We start from the raw sequence: 15,160 nt of genomic DNA, 5'->3' as shown, positions 1-15,160 counted from the left end.
CCTGCAGTCCTGACCATCCCCCTGCAGTCCTGACCATCCCCCTGCAGTCCTGACCATCCCCCTGCAGTCCTGACTATTTCTCTGCCTTATTTCCTTTTCAGCCTTTTTCCCACTCATGTCGTAGCCAGTCATCATCTGACTCTGTGCTTCTGCCCTCATTCTCCCCTGCTGATTGGCTCTGCTGGCCTATTTTGGTTCTGACCTCTTGGTTCGTTTTCCATACTGATTTACAGGTTCTCACAATGACTCCTGTAAATGCCAGCCTGCCTCAGTCTCAACCAGCATCGATTAAAAGGTTTCCAGAACCTTAAGTAAGTTTCCAGGATCTCACACAAGGACAAGACCTAGGATTGCACTCCAGTATTGCCATTGCCTCAGTTTTTGAGATGGTTATTATTAGCAACTTAATAGGATCTAGAATGACCTGGGAGACAGGCCTCTGGGCGCACCTGTGCAGGATTTTTTGATGGCATTGATTGAGGTGGGAATCCCTCTTTATGGATGGGATCCAGAACAGTTTCAATGTAAAAGGTAAATGTATGTGCTCACTGTTCCCTTCTCCCTGACTGTGGACACGATGTGACCAGTTCAAGTCCCTACAGCCTTGACTTCCCCTCCATGATGAGCTATGCTTCGAACTTCCTTGTGTTGCTTTTGTGAAGGTATTTTTTATCACAGCAATAGGAAAAGAAACTGTGCTGGGTGGTGGTGCACACCTTTAATCTCAGCACTCAGTCAGAGGCAAGTGGATCTCTGTGAGTTAGAGGCCAGCTTATCATCTATTGAAAAGAGATAATAGCTTAAAAGGAAGTTGGAAAAATCAAAAGAAATAATATATATGTGAAGGAAGAGAAAATTAATCTTTCCATTATTATGTTTTTTGGTTGGTTGGTTGGTTGGTTGGTTGGTTGGTTGGTTGGTTGGTTGGTTTTTCAAGACAGGATTTCTCTGTAGCTTTAGAACTTGTACTGAAACTAGCTCTTGTAGATCAGGCTGGCCTCAAACTCACAGAGTTTAATCCCAAGTGCTGGGATTAAAGGCATATGCCACCACCGTCTGGCTTCATTATTGTCATTATTAAATTTTTTCTCCCTCCAAGAGTTATTAGTTCTTTTTTAAAGATTTATTTATTTATTATGTATACAGCATTCTGCCCACATGTATGTCTGCACACCAGAAAACAGCACCAGATTTTATCATAGATGGTTGTGAGCCACCATGTGGTTGCTGGGAATTGAACTCAGAACCTCTGAAAGAGCAGCCAGTGCTCTTAACCTCTGAGCCATCTCTCCAGCCCCTAGTTATTAGTTCTTAAACCATGTCATTTTTTATGACTTCTTTGTTTTTATAACTATAGGAACATTTTGCTTACATGTATGTACATGCACTACTTGTGTTTACCGACCCTAAGGAGGCCATAAAATGGCACCCCATCCCTTAGATCTGCAACTACAGATGTTGGGAGCTACCTCCTGAGTTCAGGGGACTGAACCTAGGTCCTCCGCAAGAGCAGCAACTGCTCTTAACCACTGAGCCATCTCTCTGGCCCCGACTATATCATTCTTACACGTCTTCCAGAGTATTCCACTTTGTTCCCTGAAGAGCACACTAACATGGAAGTCTACATGGCTTTGGGGACTTGTTTTCAGCAAACAGAATATAGTAGAAGAAAGAAAATGCCAGTTTCAAAACTCAGGATAATTTGAACAGCTCCTCTCCCTCTCGGCATCCTATCCAGTCAGAATTTGAACAAGCCCATGTTATTCTGCTGGGTGGAGAAAGCCTTTTGGCCTAGAAGTCCCTATCCCTGCAGCCAACAGTACGCTGATAGCCACCCATCTGGAATCTGGCCCTCGCTGCTGACCCCTAGAGACATGATCTAAGAACCTGCTTGTTGCTTTAAGCCTTCACATGTGAGGATGGTTTGAAGGCAGTAAACTCTTAAGCCATACTGCGACAGAGATCATTTACAAGTCTGAAAATTAATCATTCAACCAAAGGAACTAATCATTTGAGGATCATGAATATTAGATATGAGACATAATCAGAACCTTTTAGGAGAACCCTTCTGGAATGTATGACTTCATTGTACATAGGAGCAAAACACCTTATTTTCATTTTTTAAGACTAGTTCATTTGAATGGATTAAAAGCAATCAGCAGCAGCTGGGATTTTACAGTGCTAACTGGGTGCAAGGTGCTAAAACACATCTGAGTGGGTCTCAATCTCAGACCCTCACACTCACTGTGGAACTCTGGGTGAGTCTTGTTCTCACTGTTCAGAAAGCTTAGAGTTCAAAAACCAGCTATCTTTCAGAAACCTACTTCTAAATCGCATTTCCAAGGGTCACAACTCGAAGCCTACCTGAACTGAATGAGAGCCAGGGAAGAAGTGCAAAAGGAGACAGAGCAGTGCTAAGAAAACAAGTATTAGGAACCGGTGTGGGTGCCGCATCCCTGTAATCCCAGCACTTGGAAGATAGAGACAAGAGGATTGATTCAAAGCCATCCTCTGCTGTGTAGCAAATTTGTGGTCAGACTAAACTACAGGAGGTTGGCAAAGAGAAGAGGAGAGGAGAGAAGAGGAGAGGAGAGGAGAGGGGAAGGGAGGGGAGGGGAGGGGAGGGGAGGGGAAGGGAAGGGAAGAGAAGAGAAGAGAAGAGAAGAGAAGAGAAGAGAAGAGAAGAGAAGAGAAGAGAAGAGAAGAGAAGAGAAGAGAAGAGAAGAGAAGAGAAGAGAAGAGAAGAGAGGGGAGAAGAGAAGAGGGGAGGGAGCAGAGGGGAGAGAGCAGAGGGGAGGGGAGGGGAAGGAGCAGAGGGAACTGAGCTCTTCAATTCAGACAGGTTTGAATTCCAATTCTGTAGCTTCCTAAGGTACTTAATGGAGCTGTATATTAGTTGGTTTTTCTATTGCTGTAACAAAACAGCATAACCAAGACAACTTTTAGAAGAGTTTATTTGGACTTATGGTTTCAGAGGGATAAGAGTCCATCAGGGCAGAAAATGGGGCAGCAGACTGTAGACATCCAGGCGGAAACAGCTGAGAGCTCACATCTCCAAACCTCACTGAGGAGACAGAGAGAGCAAACTCTAAAATGACGCAAGCCTTTAAGGTCTCAAAGCCAGATTCCAGGGACACACCTCCTCCAACATCCCAGACCTTCTAAATCTCTAAATCTTCTAAATCGGGGCCACCAACTGGGTGATGGCCAAGACTACAGGAAACATCACCACAACTTGGGAGAGAGGAACATGAATTCCTTCTGCTGTTCCCATTTACCAAACCTCATTTCATCAGTGGCCGAAAAGGCTGATGTTTCACAACCTTGAAAATCAACAATTTTAAGGACACAGACTTCCGAAGGAGTATTAATTTTCAAAACCAGTCATTTAATCTGTCTGACCTCAAGTTCTTCCACTTTCAAAGGGTTTTGTAAAATGAACCTCAGAAAGTTGACCTACACAGAGAGGACCAAGCACACTGTTGATGTGGGAAAGACATTCAATAAAGAGAGAGCTGGGGAAAAAACGTTTAGCCGCTCAGAGTCTATTTTTCTCATAGAATTCCACTGACAGCTTATTATAAAGAATCCTTAAATTTTCTACTGTTCTAATGAGTCCTTTTATAGAGAGTACATAGATGTCAGGGATCTTATCTTCTCTCATTATATGTAAACAACAGAAGCTTCTTTTTTCTTCGGCTTAGAACATGTTTAAAAATAGATTGCACCTCAACAAATCACTAGCCTCAAAATTACTAATTTTCCTGATGGCAGAGAACAGAGATCGTCATTTTGAAAACGCTGTGAATAAACAGGAACTTCAGAAGTGAAGTCGGGTAGCTCCAGTCCAAGCCCACTCCTCGTTCCACACTTTAGAACAGTGTCCTCTTCACTCCAGGAATCTTAATAAATATTTGACCACGGTGATGGTGACACATGCATTTATTCTAGAGGAAACATTTCCAAGTCATCTCTCGTCAATCCTTTGGCCAGAGATCGAGAGGAGCTTTTGTCGCCGCCATATCATCAGGCTGGCTTCACTCAAGACCCACTTATTGTCTGCAAATGTTGCTGTAATTAAGTCCAAGTGGCCGCTGTGAGGTATCATCATGAGACCTCTCCAGCCATTAGCCACATCTCCAGGGCTGCAGCTCTTTCAAAAGAGGCCACTCACTCTTCTCTCTCCCCTTGGCTAACCCAGCAGGCTTCTTTCCATTTCTTGAGCAAGAAACTTTCAAACCAAACTCATTTTCAGGCATTCTGCCAACCTTCCCATTTATCCCAATGACCTTACAGTGGTTGATACTGTGTCTTGACAGTTTTGCTGCTGAGCTGGGAGGGAAGTGAACTCAGAAACAAGGTCTCTGAGAACAATGAAGACCTGGCCTGTTTCTACTTGAGGAAAGGCAACTGTCACCTCCTCACCACTGACAAAATAATAAAATCTAGAGTATTATTAACTTTTTTAAAAAGGCAAAGATAAACTTAGTTGATTCATGTAATTGTAATTGAAAACCCTAGATTTTACTTTGAAACCCATGGTGTCCTACAATTCACCATGTACCCCAGGCTGTCCTCAACCCCATGAGAATCTTTCTGCCTCAACCTCCTGAGTTCTGGGATTAAGGCACGAGCTACCACACTCAGCAAGGTTAGGCATTCTGGCACTACCTTCACCTTCCTGCCAGGCAGTGATGGCACACACCTTTAATCTCAGCACTTGGGAGGCAGAGGCAGTTGTGTCTCTAAGCTTGAGGTCAGCCTGGCCTACGGAGTGAGTTCTAGGACAGGCAAGACTACATAGAGAAACCTTATTTTGGGGGAAAATCTTCATTTTCCTGGGTATTTACAATAATTCTTCTAGCTAAAAAAAAACCGTAGAGTCTTTGGGCTGGTAATGGCCGTATCAGATCATCTATCCAGCGTCCCCTTCACCTTAAAAATAAGGAATCTGAGATATGGAAAGATGGTTCGGCACTTACGAGTTCTTGTTGCTCTTGCACACAACCCTAGTACAGTTCTCAGCACCCACACAGTAGTTAACAGCTGTCCGGAACTCTAGTTCCAAAGGATCCAATGCTTTTTTGTGACCACTGTGAGTTCTACACAGACACGGTACACAGTCGCATATGCATGCAAAACATCCTTGCATATAAAATAAAAAATAATAAACATTTTTAAAAAGAAATAAGAACTCTGAGTCCCTCATGACAGCCCCAAAGATATGAAGAGAATAAATGGCAGAATGGCTCTAACCTCAGATTCCCCTGCCCAAATATCACTTCATGGAATCTGCCCAGAAGATGAATAAACAACTAGCATGGAAAGGTCTTCAGGCTCTCCTCGCTGGTGTCAATCATAATTCCTTTATTTAATCAGTGTTGCTCACTTTAGGTTGACCTTACTTCTCCTATCCAAAGATAAGAGCATATCCCAAGGTCCAGGAGAAATGGCTCAGCAGTCAAGAGCACTAGCTGCTCTTCCAGAGGACCTGGGTTAGATTCGTAGCACCCACCTGGCCACTTGCAACTATCTGTAACTCCAGTTCTAGGGGATCCAACACCCTCTTCTGGCTTCCAGAGACAAGTGATACACAGACATACATGTAGACAACATGTCCTACCTGGATAATAATGATACACCCTCCTGGCCACACTGAACTGGGGACAATTATATGACCTAAGTGAGGTCAATGGGAATCTCCTCTAGGGTCATTGCTGGGACATTTAAGAGGCATTCCACTTTGAGATCCCAGGTATTGAAAACTATGGGGATTATTAACAAGCATTAGGTTGCGTTGCTAGGGTTCACCTGTGGCACCTAGGAAAATTTTCTTACAATAAGTTCAACACAGCAAACTGATCAAGTATCTAAATCCAACCACACTCGAATACCTAGATTCCAATCATATTGATCAAATGGATTATATTACCATTTGTAACCAAATAAATCTTGGCCTGAATCCCAACTCTTCTCGATTCTTTTCAACTATCAGTACAATTGGAGGACTCCTTTGGTACAGTTTAGCTGTCTATACAGTCACTGACAATATGAGCACCCTCTCCCTCCATAGCTGGGTTCCCCACCATGTCCTTAGCACTGATGACGTTAATAAGTTATTACCAAGCACTGCTGTTTGTTTGTCTGTTTGTGAATACACTGCCATCAAATTCTTTAAAATGCCCATCAGGAAAACGTGTCTATGCAAAGGAAACAAGAAGGCTTTTAAACACTCATCTATCTAACATAAAGCAGCCTAATCGTCAGAATATAAATGTCTGATCCGTTGTCCAGTGGCCCTGGCTGACACCCTCTTCCAAGTTAAAGGATGCTGCTAATGATGTGCATCCTTCAGGTGGAAAAGCACTGCAACAGCCTGCTAAAAAGTCACAGAGCATCTCCTATGCACTGTAAGAGGAGACCTTAAAGCCATTATTGGGGTCACACAGAAAGATAGTAGCAAACCAATGCACTAGTCCCATTCTGCTGGCCAGTTCCTAAAGGCCTACCATGCACAAGACAGAAAAGATATGCAGAGAAGTTAAGACATGCTCCAAGAGTCAGCAAGCGTTTATTTGGCGCTGTGGTGTAGTAGGTGAAATTGAAACCAAACACAACAATAATTATAATGATTAGAATTGATGGCGCTGGTACAGAATGACGTACTGAAAGACAAAGCACCCAGTTCCAGCATTCCACTGTCTAATGAATGTCTTTGCAAGGGTTATGATTTGTGGATACTGACAAAGCAGAAGCTTGGCTGTCAAAGCAGCTCAGGCAAGGAAACAATCTTTTCCACTGTATAAATATGTTTATTTGTATGTACAGCAAGATATCAAACACTAATGAGCCCAAGAATTATTTTTTAAACTTTAAATTTGAACCAAAACTATTATTGATTAGATAGGCAAATGGTAGATTATAGGTAGACAGACAATTGATAAAGATAAAATATATATGTATATATTGATATAGATGATAGATAGATAGATAGATAGATAGATAGATAGATAGATAGATAGATAGATAGATAGATAGATAGATAGATGACAGATAGAAAGACATAAATGATAGACAGATTGCTTCTTAGTTAATTGTATGCACACACGATACTTCCATAGAAAACTATGTGAGATGTTCTAAAAAATGTGTGTATATACATATACATGAACATGTATTTAGCCCTAATGTTCTAACCACGTCTATACACATGTGCAGTCATATACACTGTGTTAGATAGTTTTATATGAACTTGATCCAATGTAGGGAACTTTAGAAGAGGGAATGTCAACTAAAAAAACACCCCCACTAGACTGGCCTGTGGGCAAGCCTTTGGTGCATTTTCTTGATTGATGATTTGTTTGGGAGGACCAGCTCGCTTTAGGTAGGACCAGACGTGGGCTGATGTCTCTGAATTGTATAAGAAGGCAGGATGAGCAAGCCAGTAAGCAGCACTTCCAAAGCCCCTGCATCAGCTCCTTCCTCCAGGTTCCTGCCCTCACTTCCCTCAGTGGTAGACTGTTTATCCTGGAAGTGTAAGAGAAATAAACCCTTTCCTCCCCAAGTTGTTTTTGTGTTCTGTGTTTTATTACAGAAACACTAACTATGACATGCACATATATCACACATCCTATATATCAGAATGTCATATACAAATAAAGAAGAGATTAGTATCAAAACACAAACACACATGGGAGGGAAACCAAGGGGTGTGTGACAGGGGCCCACACCTAGGTTTTAACTAGTTGTCCTGTGTATTATGTGACATGAAAACTTCCTTCCTTATTTGAGTAGATATATATTTAGCTCCTGCTGTGTGCTAAGACTAGTTAACCGTTTAAGTAGACAAACATCAATAAGCATACTGCCTTTGTCCTTGGGGTTCTATGATCTAAAGAAGAAGGCAGACAATAGTAATAAACACTAATGAAAAGCATTCCAGTTGTCAATTACTGTATAACAAACTACACTAAAACCTCATGGCTTAAAGAACCATTTTGTTATATATACAATTTTGAAGATCAGAAATTCAGGCTGATTCCAGCTAGGTACTGAGTTCAGCTCTGTAGCACATGATGTAGTTAGAGGCTACAGGCTATTCATTTCACAGATGGGGTATATTCTAGAAGATCCAAAGTGGTTTACCAACATAGTGTTAGCAGAAATAGCTGAAGTAAAGGACTCATTGAGGGTGGTTGATCTGATTGCCTGAATGGGCACTTTCTACACTTTCAACAGTGTCAGGGTCATCAGGCTTTTTGTTCAGTAGTTCAAGGCTCCAAAAGTCTAACAAGAGAAAAAGAGGAGTCAGGAGCTACCAGGCCAGTAAAGCCTGAACTCACATCATTTCTTCCGTGTTCTATTGGTCTTGTAGCCATAGAATCTGCACAGATCTAAGGGAGGGCCTCACAGAGGACCCCATATCTTTTTTATGGGAGCAGAATGTGCAGACATACATAATCTACTACAAATCTCTATTGTAATAAATGCCATGATAGATGAGAACAGAATGCCAAGAGAAGGAGCTAATTTAGAGTTCTTGGGTAGGTGACTGTCTATCTCTGGGTCAGATAGTCATAAATGTAAAAATCAGCCCAGCTCCATCAAACCACAAATATGACCTGTCCTCAGCATCATCTTTACAAGAAACCTGTCTTAGTGAATATTTTTTAAAAATTACAGCAAAGGTGTTATGTATTTTTCTAGCTCTCTGGAAAACAGGCAAACACTTCAGAGCCACTGAATTCCTTCTGTTCTCTGAGGAGCAAAATAAATTATATCCCAGAGAATTTATTTAATGACATGGAACAGAAAATTCCACTCTAAGATCAAATACACAATCTATAATAGTACAACAAAATAATAAGCAATCAAGCAGAAAACTTTGTTACTAAATATGAATGATTTTGTAAGAACAATTTGTCATCATAACGGATGAAGCATTAGGTGCTTTGAAATTGCCATAATTTGCATTCACTTTCTGTTAGGAAAGTAAATATTTTAACTAAAACTATCTATTTATCATAGAAATTATATAGCTGGTACGTGTGAATGGGGATCACCATATAAATGTCTGCAGTGTGCCTGCTGTGGTCTATCTATGATGCTGTGTTTTCATTCACACAGTGAACATCTGTTTTGTGCCTTTCCACCACCTTAGTAGAAGAACTCAGCAAATATTGTTTCTTAAAGGCTTGAGAGTTCTTTTCCCCTCAGTTCTGAATTACTATCACAGTCAAGATTGCATTAGTCTCTCATGAACTAGGAAAGCAGCTTCCTTCTAATTTTTTGAGAGGTTGACACACCTGACCTTCATGGTCTGGTTCTCACCATCTTCTCCCAGGCCTGGAGAGTTGGCTCAGAGTTCACACTGCTCTTGAAGATGACCATATTTGGTTCCAGCACTCGTGTTGAGTGATTCACAACTGCCTGTAATTTCAACTCCAGGGTATCTGATGCCTTCTTTTGGCCGCCACAAGCACCTGCACACATATGCACATGTGCACACATACACACACACACACACACTTTTTTTAAATTGAAATACATATCTAATCAACCTTTCTAGCTGCCTTCCCATTGTCTTTGATAACAAACATGTCATGTCATGTGACCCTGTAATTTTGCCCATACTGATCCTTCTATCTCCCTACCCCCCAAACACCCCAAGGTTATCCTTCAAGCCTCATCTCAAAGCTCACTCCTCTTCAGAATCTGTCCTCCATTGTCATAGGCTCCTCGTTCTCGGATCTGTCACAGCCTGGACCACAGAACATTCAATCGCCCACTTATTATCCGTCCCCAGCCTCCACCTTGGCCTGATCTGCCATGGGCCATGGCCAAGTGTCATCTCTCTTTTCATCCCAGCAGATGCTAGCCTAGGACTGGTACCCCCTGGGCAGGGGTGAGTGCTTCCTCCTTCTTGCTCTCAGATACTTTCTAGAAGGCTGGTTTGCTGGCTGAAGAAATGTTTAGAGTTCTTGTGACAGCCAAAGGCCATGATGTCGGTGAGAAGGCAATGAATAATATTTTTTTTTAATTTTAGAGTTCACTTCATTGTTTTTGTTTTCCCTATTAAGCAGAAGAGTCTTCACCCTCATTTAATGGCCTTCATCTTGACATCTGGGGCAGTCTGCCTAGCTTTACTTTTTTAAGCTACAAAGCTTGGTTGTTGGGCATTTGCCAGAGACAATCCTAGCACTCTCTACCCGCAACACTGGCTTTTTAAGCCTGTGCTGCTGTGGTTATTTCTCCTATGGCCCCTGCACCAGATGAGACAAAGACATTACAAAGTAGGCATGCTTCACACTGGTCCTTCAAGTATGCTCTTTGGTCTTTCTACCAGCCTCCATGTCTCCGTGCAGGAAATGGACACCGCACAGAAATAAAACCCTCACGGCATTCAGGCAACATCTTAGAGCGTCCAGCCCAGCAGAGTCCATGTTCTTCTCCCCAGCCCTAGACAGATTGTGCAGCAGGAAAGAAGCTTGGATTTGTAGAACAGCAGAACAGGGGTCAGCTAGGGCCCTCCCCACAGTGCAGACCCAGGTGCCACTGTGATGCTGACTTCTCCTGGCTGTTTTCAGACTAGGATTTGTGATGAGAAACCCCTGTTCAGAGGCAGGATGGGTGATACACAAGGGACACTATGTCACAGTAGGTAACTGGTCTCTCTCCCAAGCTTGTTCAGCCTGGCTGAGCTGTTACAAAAAGCAGACAATTTCCCACCACCATCGTGGTGGTTAGCAGCAATAAAAAATTTACCTGTCCTCCCGGAAGCTTGCCTTCCACTTCGACTGTGGCACCTGGCAAACCTTGACAGTCATAAGAGCCTCCAACAGAAGGGAAAGCCTGGGCAGCCCTATGCAAACTGAGACTTCATTTCCATATGGAGAATAGGTCAAACAAGCTAGTCTAGGAAGGTATGTTGGGATGGGGACGGCTGTAGGGAAAATGGAAAACACCAGCTGTCGGGACTGGAAGGGAACTAAGAGATTGGTAGCAGCAGAGAACCAGGTGTCCAGTAATGATGTAACAGCAAACAATGGGATGGGCAGGGCTCTCCTGTGGCTCACAGACAACACAGGCTGAAGAAGGGGACCGAGTAAGAAGCATGTAAGTCAACACATGAAATAATGTCAGGCTGTACAGTGAAGTACTCAGAGCAGGTGCTGGGATGGCGCGAAATGGGCTGAGCGGGCCCTTCTTCAAACAGGAAGCCTCATTAAGGAACTGTGATCTGACCTGCAAGAATGCAGCTGTGTGGAGAGACGGGAGGAATGCACTAAGCTGAGAGGGAGCAAGCAAAAGGCAGAAGAGAAGGCTCTTTTCTGGAAAATTCCAAATGTCAGTGGGAAGAAGTAGAGCTTGGCAGGGAGTGAAGGGCAGAAGGAGACAGGCCACACTGAGCATTACAGACTAAAGTGGAAAAATGCAATTGTACTTTAGATGGGATTGCAAACCACTAGAGAGAGAAGGTGAGATTGCTTGGTTTGTAATGCAAGCCCAAGGACCTAATTTTGATACCCAGAACCCATACAGAAAACCTAACATAGTCCATGCTGGTGTCCCAGTAGTGGGAAGGCAGACACAGGAAGATCCCTGGAGTCCGCTGGCCCACAGCCTACCTACTGCATGAGCTCCAGGCCAAGAGACCCTTGGTAGCCAGTGACCCAACGTTGTTCTCTGGCCTCCACATACACTCGCAGACTGCACGTGTCCTCATGTGCACACACAGTTGTGAACACTGAAACATGAGCTTAAATCAAACACCATCAGCAGAGAGTCCCAGGCACAGGAGAGAGACGCATCTTACCTCACTCCTTGTAAGGTCATTCTGGCTGGTCTGGGGGGGATAGTGGACGTGGAAAACATATTTACAACAAGATAGGGCTCGAGCAAAGGGCCTCAAAGTCCAGCAGCAACATTGAAGACAATGCATGGACAATGGTCAATTTGTGAAAACTAGGGTTTGTTCATTGATTAGACTTCACTGGAGGATCAGATGTTTCACCTAAACCTATCACTTGAAGAGTTGCTGGCTGTGAAATTCAGGGAAATTCGGGGCTGGGGGATGTGACTCAGTCGGGGCATGGACAAAGTCTCGGGCTGAACCTTAGTACCACAAAGACCAAGTGTGATGAAGCAGGCCTGTTATAGCAGCACTCAAGAGGTGGAGGCAGGAGGATCACAATTCAAAGTCATCCTCAGCTACATGCCGTGTTCAAGGTCAGCCAGGGTTATAGGAGACTGGTCTCAAAAGAAGAAAAATCGACTGAGAGAAATTCTAAAAACTGAAATGATTCTAAGTGATAACGGATGAACTCCCTTGTCCTCTCTGTAAGCAGGAGCCTGGGAAGGCTGCAAGCCTTCCCGGGCTTTGTTTTTAGAATGTTGGCAAGTGGACCCCATCTCTTTTAGGTAAACAGGAGCTGGGGGAGGCTGGAGGTGTTCTTGGGTTTTGTTTTTCTGATGTTGGAAGTGGAATAGCAGCTCCTGTAGTAACCAAATGGAGTTACTGAGCACAGTTCCTGGCCTGTGTTAGCCCGCAGTGAGTACTCCTCTGGAGTACTTGAGATTAGATATGACATTCTTTTCAGCCTAATCCACTGTAAAACATGAGGTTTTCAACTGTCTGACTAGCCATTTTTCTAACACATGTCAATAAGTTGCATTATTATTGTACATGAAAAACACATAAATTCTTTTAGAAGACCTGTTTTTCTATTTCCTTCCTTCCTTTTCCCTTCCTTTCTTCATTTATTTCTTGTTTTTGTCTTTCTTTTTTTTCTCTTTTTCCTTCTTCCCTTCATTTTGTTAAGACATGGTCTCATGTAATCCAAGCTGGCCTCAAACATATAATGTGCAAAGGATGGCCTTGAATTCTTGGTCCCCTACCCCATCTCCAAGTGCTGGGGTTACAGCCAAGCTCTTCCTCTTCTGGCAGCCATGGCTGTTGCTGCTTCTCCTCTTCCTCCTCCTCTTGTTCCTCCTCTTTGTATTGTCTCCAGCTTTCATAATTAATCTCAGTGGATTTTATTAGTTTTTTATCTTCAGAAATTCTTAAAGTGTCTCAAGGTATTGCCTCATTATGTCACTGTATGCCAATTTAATGACATGGGTTAAAGGGTAAGCGTGGGTTTACAGGTACCCACTATGGGTAAGTTAGCACTCTGTCTCTTCCAACGATATTTGCAAAGCTGGTTCCTCAGCAAAAGGAAAATTACTGTCCTACCTATTTGTGTAATCCCAGGCCAGAAGAGCACAAGGAACATAGGAACCCAGGGGTCAGTGTTAACAATTCCCATGTACCTGGTGGTTGGGAAATGGAACACCTTCCCATATAAAACTCCATCAGGGCAGAAACTGACTGGCAACAGGGGAGTGTCCCGGTTCCCATCCTGTGACAAATGACTTCCGCTTAGGGACGACGAGAATGAACAGTTAGATTAGAACCCTCTTTTCTGACTTTATACCGTGTGCAAGCTTCTATAGAAAGCTTCCATTTGCTGTATCTCCTGACTTTCTTACTGGAAGACCCAAATCTTCTATAATCTTTGTAATTTCTGGTCTAGCACACTCATCACAGAATCACACTTAATGCCCCAGGGAGAAAAACTAATTTTTTTTCCCTCAAGGCTAGCAATGTGGAGGCTTGTTTCATCTCTGCTTGAATATTAATTTCCTATTTGGTTTCTCTAAATAAAAGCAAAGACTCTCTATACTACATCTAGGGAAATAGGAGATGCAATATGGGTTGACACCCACCCACTTACATGTACATATTTGCTTTATTTCTGAGTGTGCCTATCAAAAAGACGGACAATATTCAACTGCTTATAACCAAAGAGCCCGCTATTCTAAGAGAAGGCAGCAGTATAATACGTTTCTCAGGCTAAATATCTTCTCTCGCAGTGACTGTCATTTAAATTCCTGCCTAGCAAAGGGATTTTTATGGAAGGTTAATGCCTCCTGTAACATTTATCCTGGATGGCAGAGCTCATCACATAATTTTCTGGGCTTTATTTCTGCAGTGTTTTAGAATGGTGTCTTCCTGCTAACAGTTTGCCAGTAAAGAGCCAGTGTATAGCAAGATGGTCGTTATTCCTCAGTTCAAGCCCTGGCTTAATGAAATTCCAAATCTCTACGGCAGGGGGGCTGGGGGTGAAACTGTGAAGGCACGTCCAACACAAGCTTTGGTACTCCTGCTTGGGACTGGGCTATGGAAGATTAGCCAGGGCATCAGGCTCTGTTGAGAAATAAAGGCAGTGCCCTAAGCCGAGGGTGATGTCGACTGCATTTTTTTGAAGGATCTTCAGATGAGGAAGCCTTTTCAAATTATTCTCCATTTGCATTTGAACTAATTTGCCTCTCTAGAATTTTCCCAGTTCTCTGTCACCACTTTGACATTTACCATGGCATTTGAATGCAACATTTTCTTCCCAGTTAGTTACCTAGCCACCTTTCATCCAATTGTTAGCAAACATGTTGATGGCTATGACAGACTGTATCTTCCAAAACTGGCTCCAGGCAGTATTTCTAGTCCCACACTCTCTCTGGAGCCTTTCTGCTTCCCATCAAGGGACTGCATCCAGGCCTCAGAAGGCAGCTCAGTCAGTAAAGTGCCACACACAGGCACAAAGACCTGAGTTTGGATCCCCAGCACCCATGGGAAAAAAAGTCAGATCTTACAGCACACTCCTGTGATCTAGTGCTGGGGAGGTAGAGAGGATCCCTGGGTTTCCAGGGCCAACCAGTCTAGCTAAATTGGTGAGCTCCAGGTTTGTCCAGGGCCAACCATTCCTGCTAAATTGGTGAGAGACCCTGGCTCAGAAAACAAAGAGAGGCCAGAGGGATGGCTCAGCAGCTGAGAGTACTTGCTGCTCTTGCAGGGGGGGGGGGGGTCTGGTTTCATTCTAAGCACCGTGTCGGTAGCTAGCAAACATCTGTAATTCCAGCTCCAGGGAATCCAATTCTTTCTTCCGGCATCCATCAGCACTTGAATACACACACACACACACACACACACACACACACACACACGGATGCCAGTGCCCACCATCTAATTCCATCTCCAAGAAGTTCTGATGCATATGGCTTCCATGGGCATCTGCACTTGTATACACACACACACACACACACACACACACACACACACGGA

This window comes from Microtus ochrogaster, linkage group LG5 (genome assembly GCF_000317375.1).
Source record: "Microtus ochrogaster isolate Prairie Vole_2 linkage group LG5, MicOch1.0, whole genome shotgun sequence".
In the NCBI taxonomy this organism is placed as follows: Eukaryota; Metazoa; Chordata; class Mammalia; order Rodentia; family Cricetidae; genus Microtus; species Microtus ochrogaster.
The sequence above is the reverse complement of the archived record's forward strand: the minus strand, read 5'-3'. Positions refer to the sequence as shown.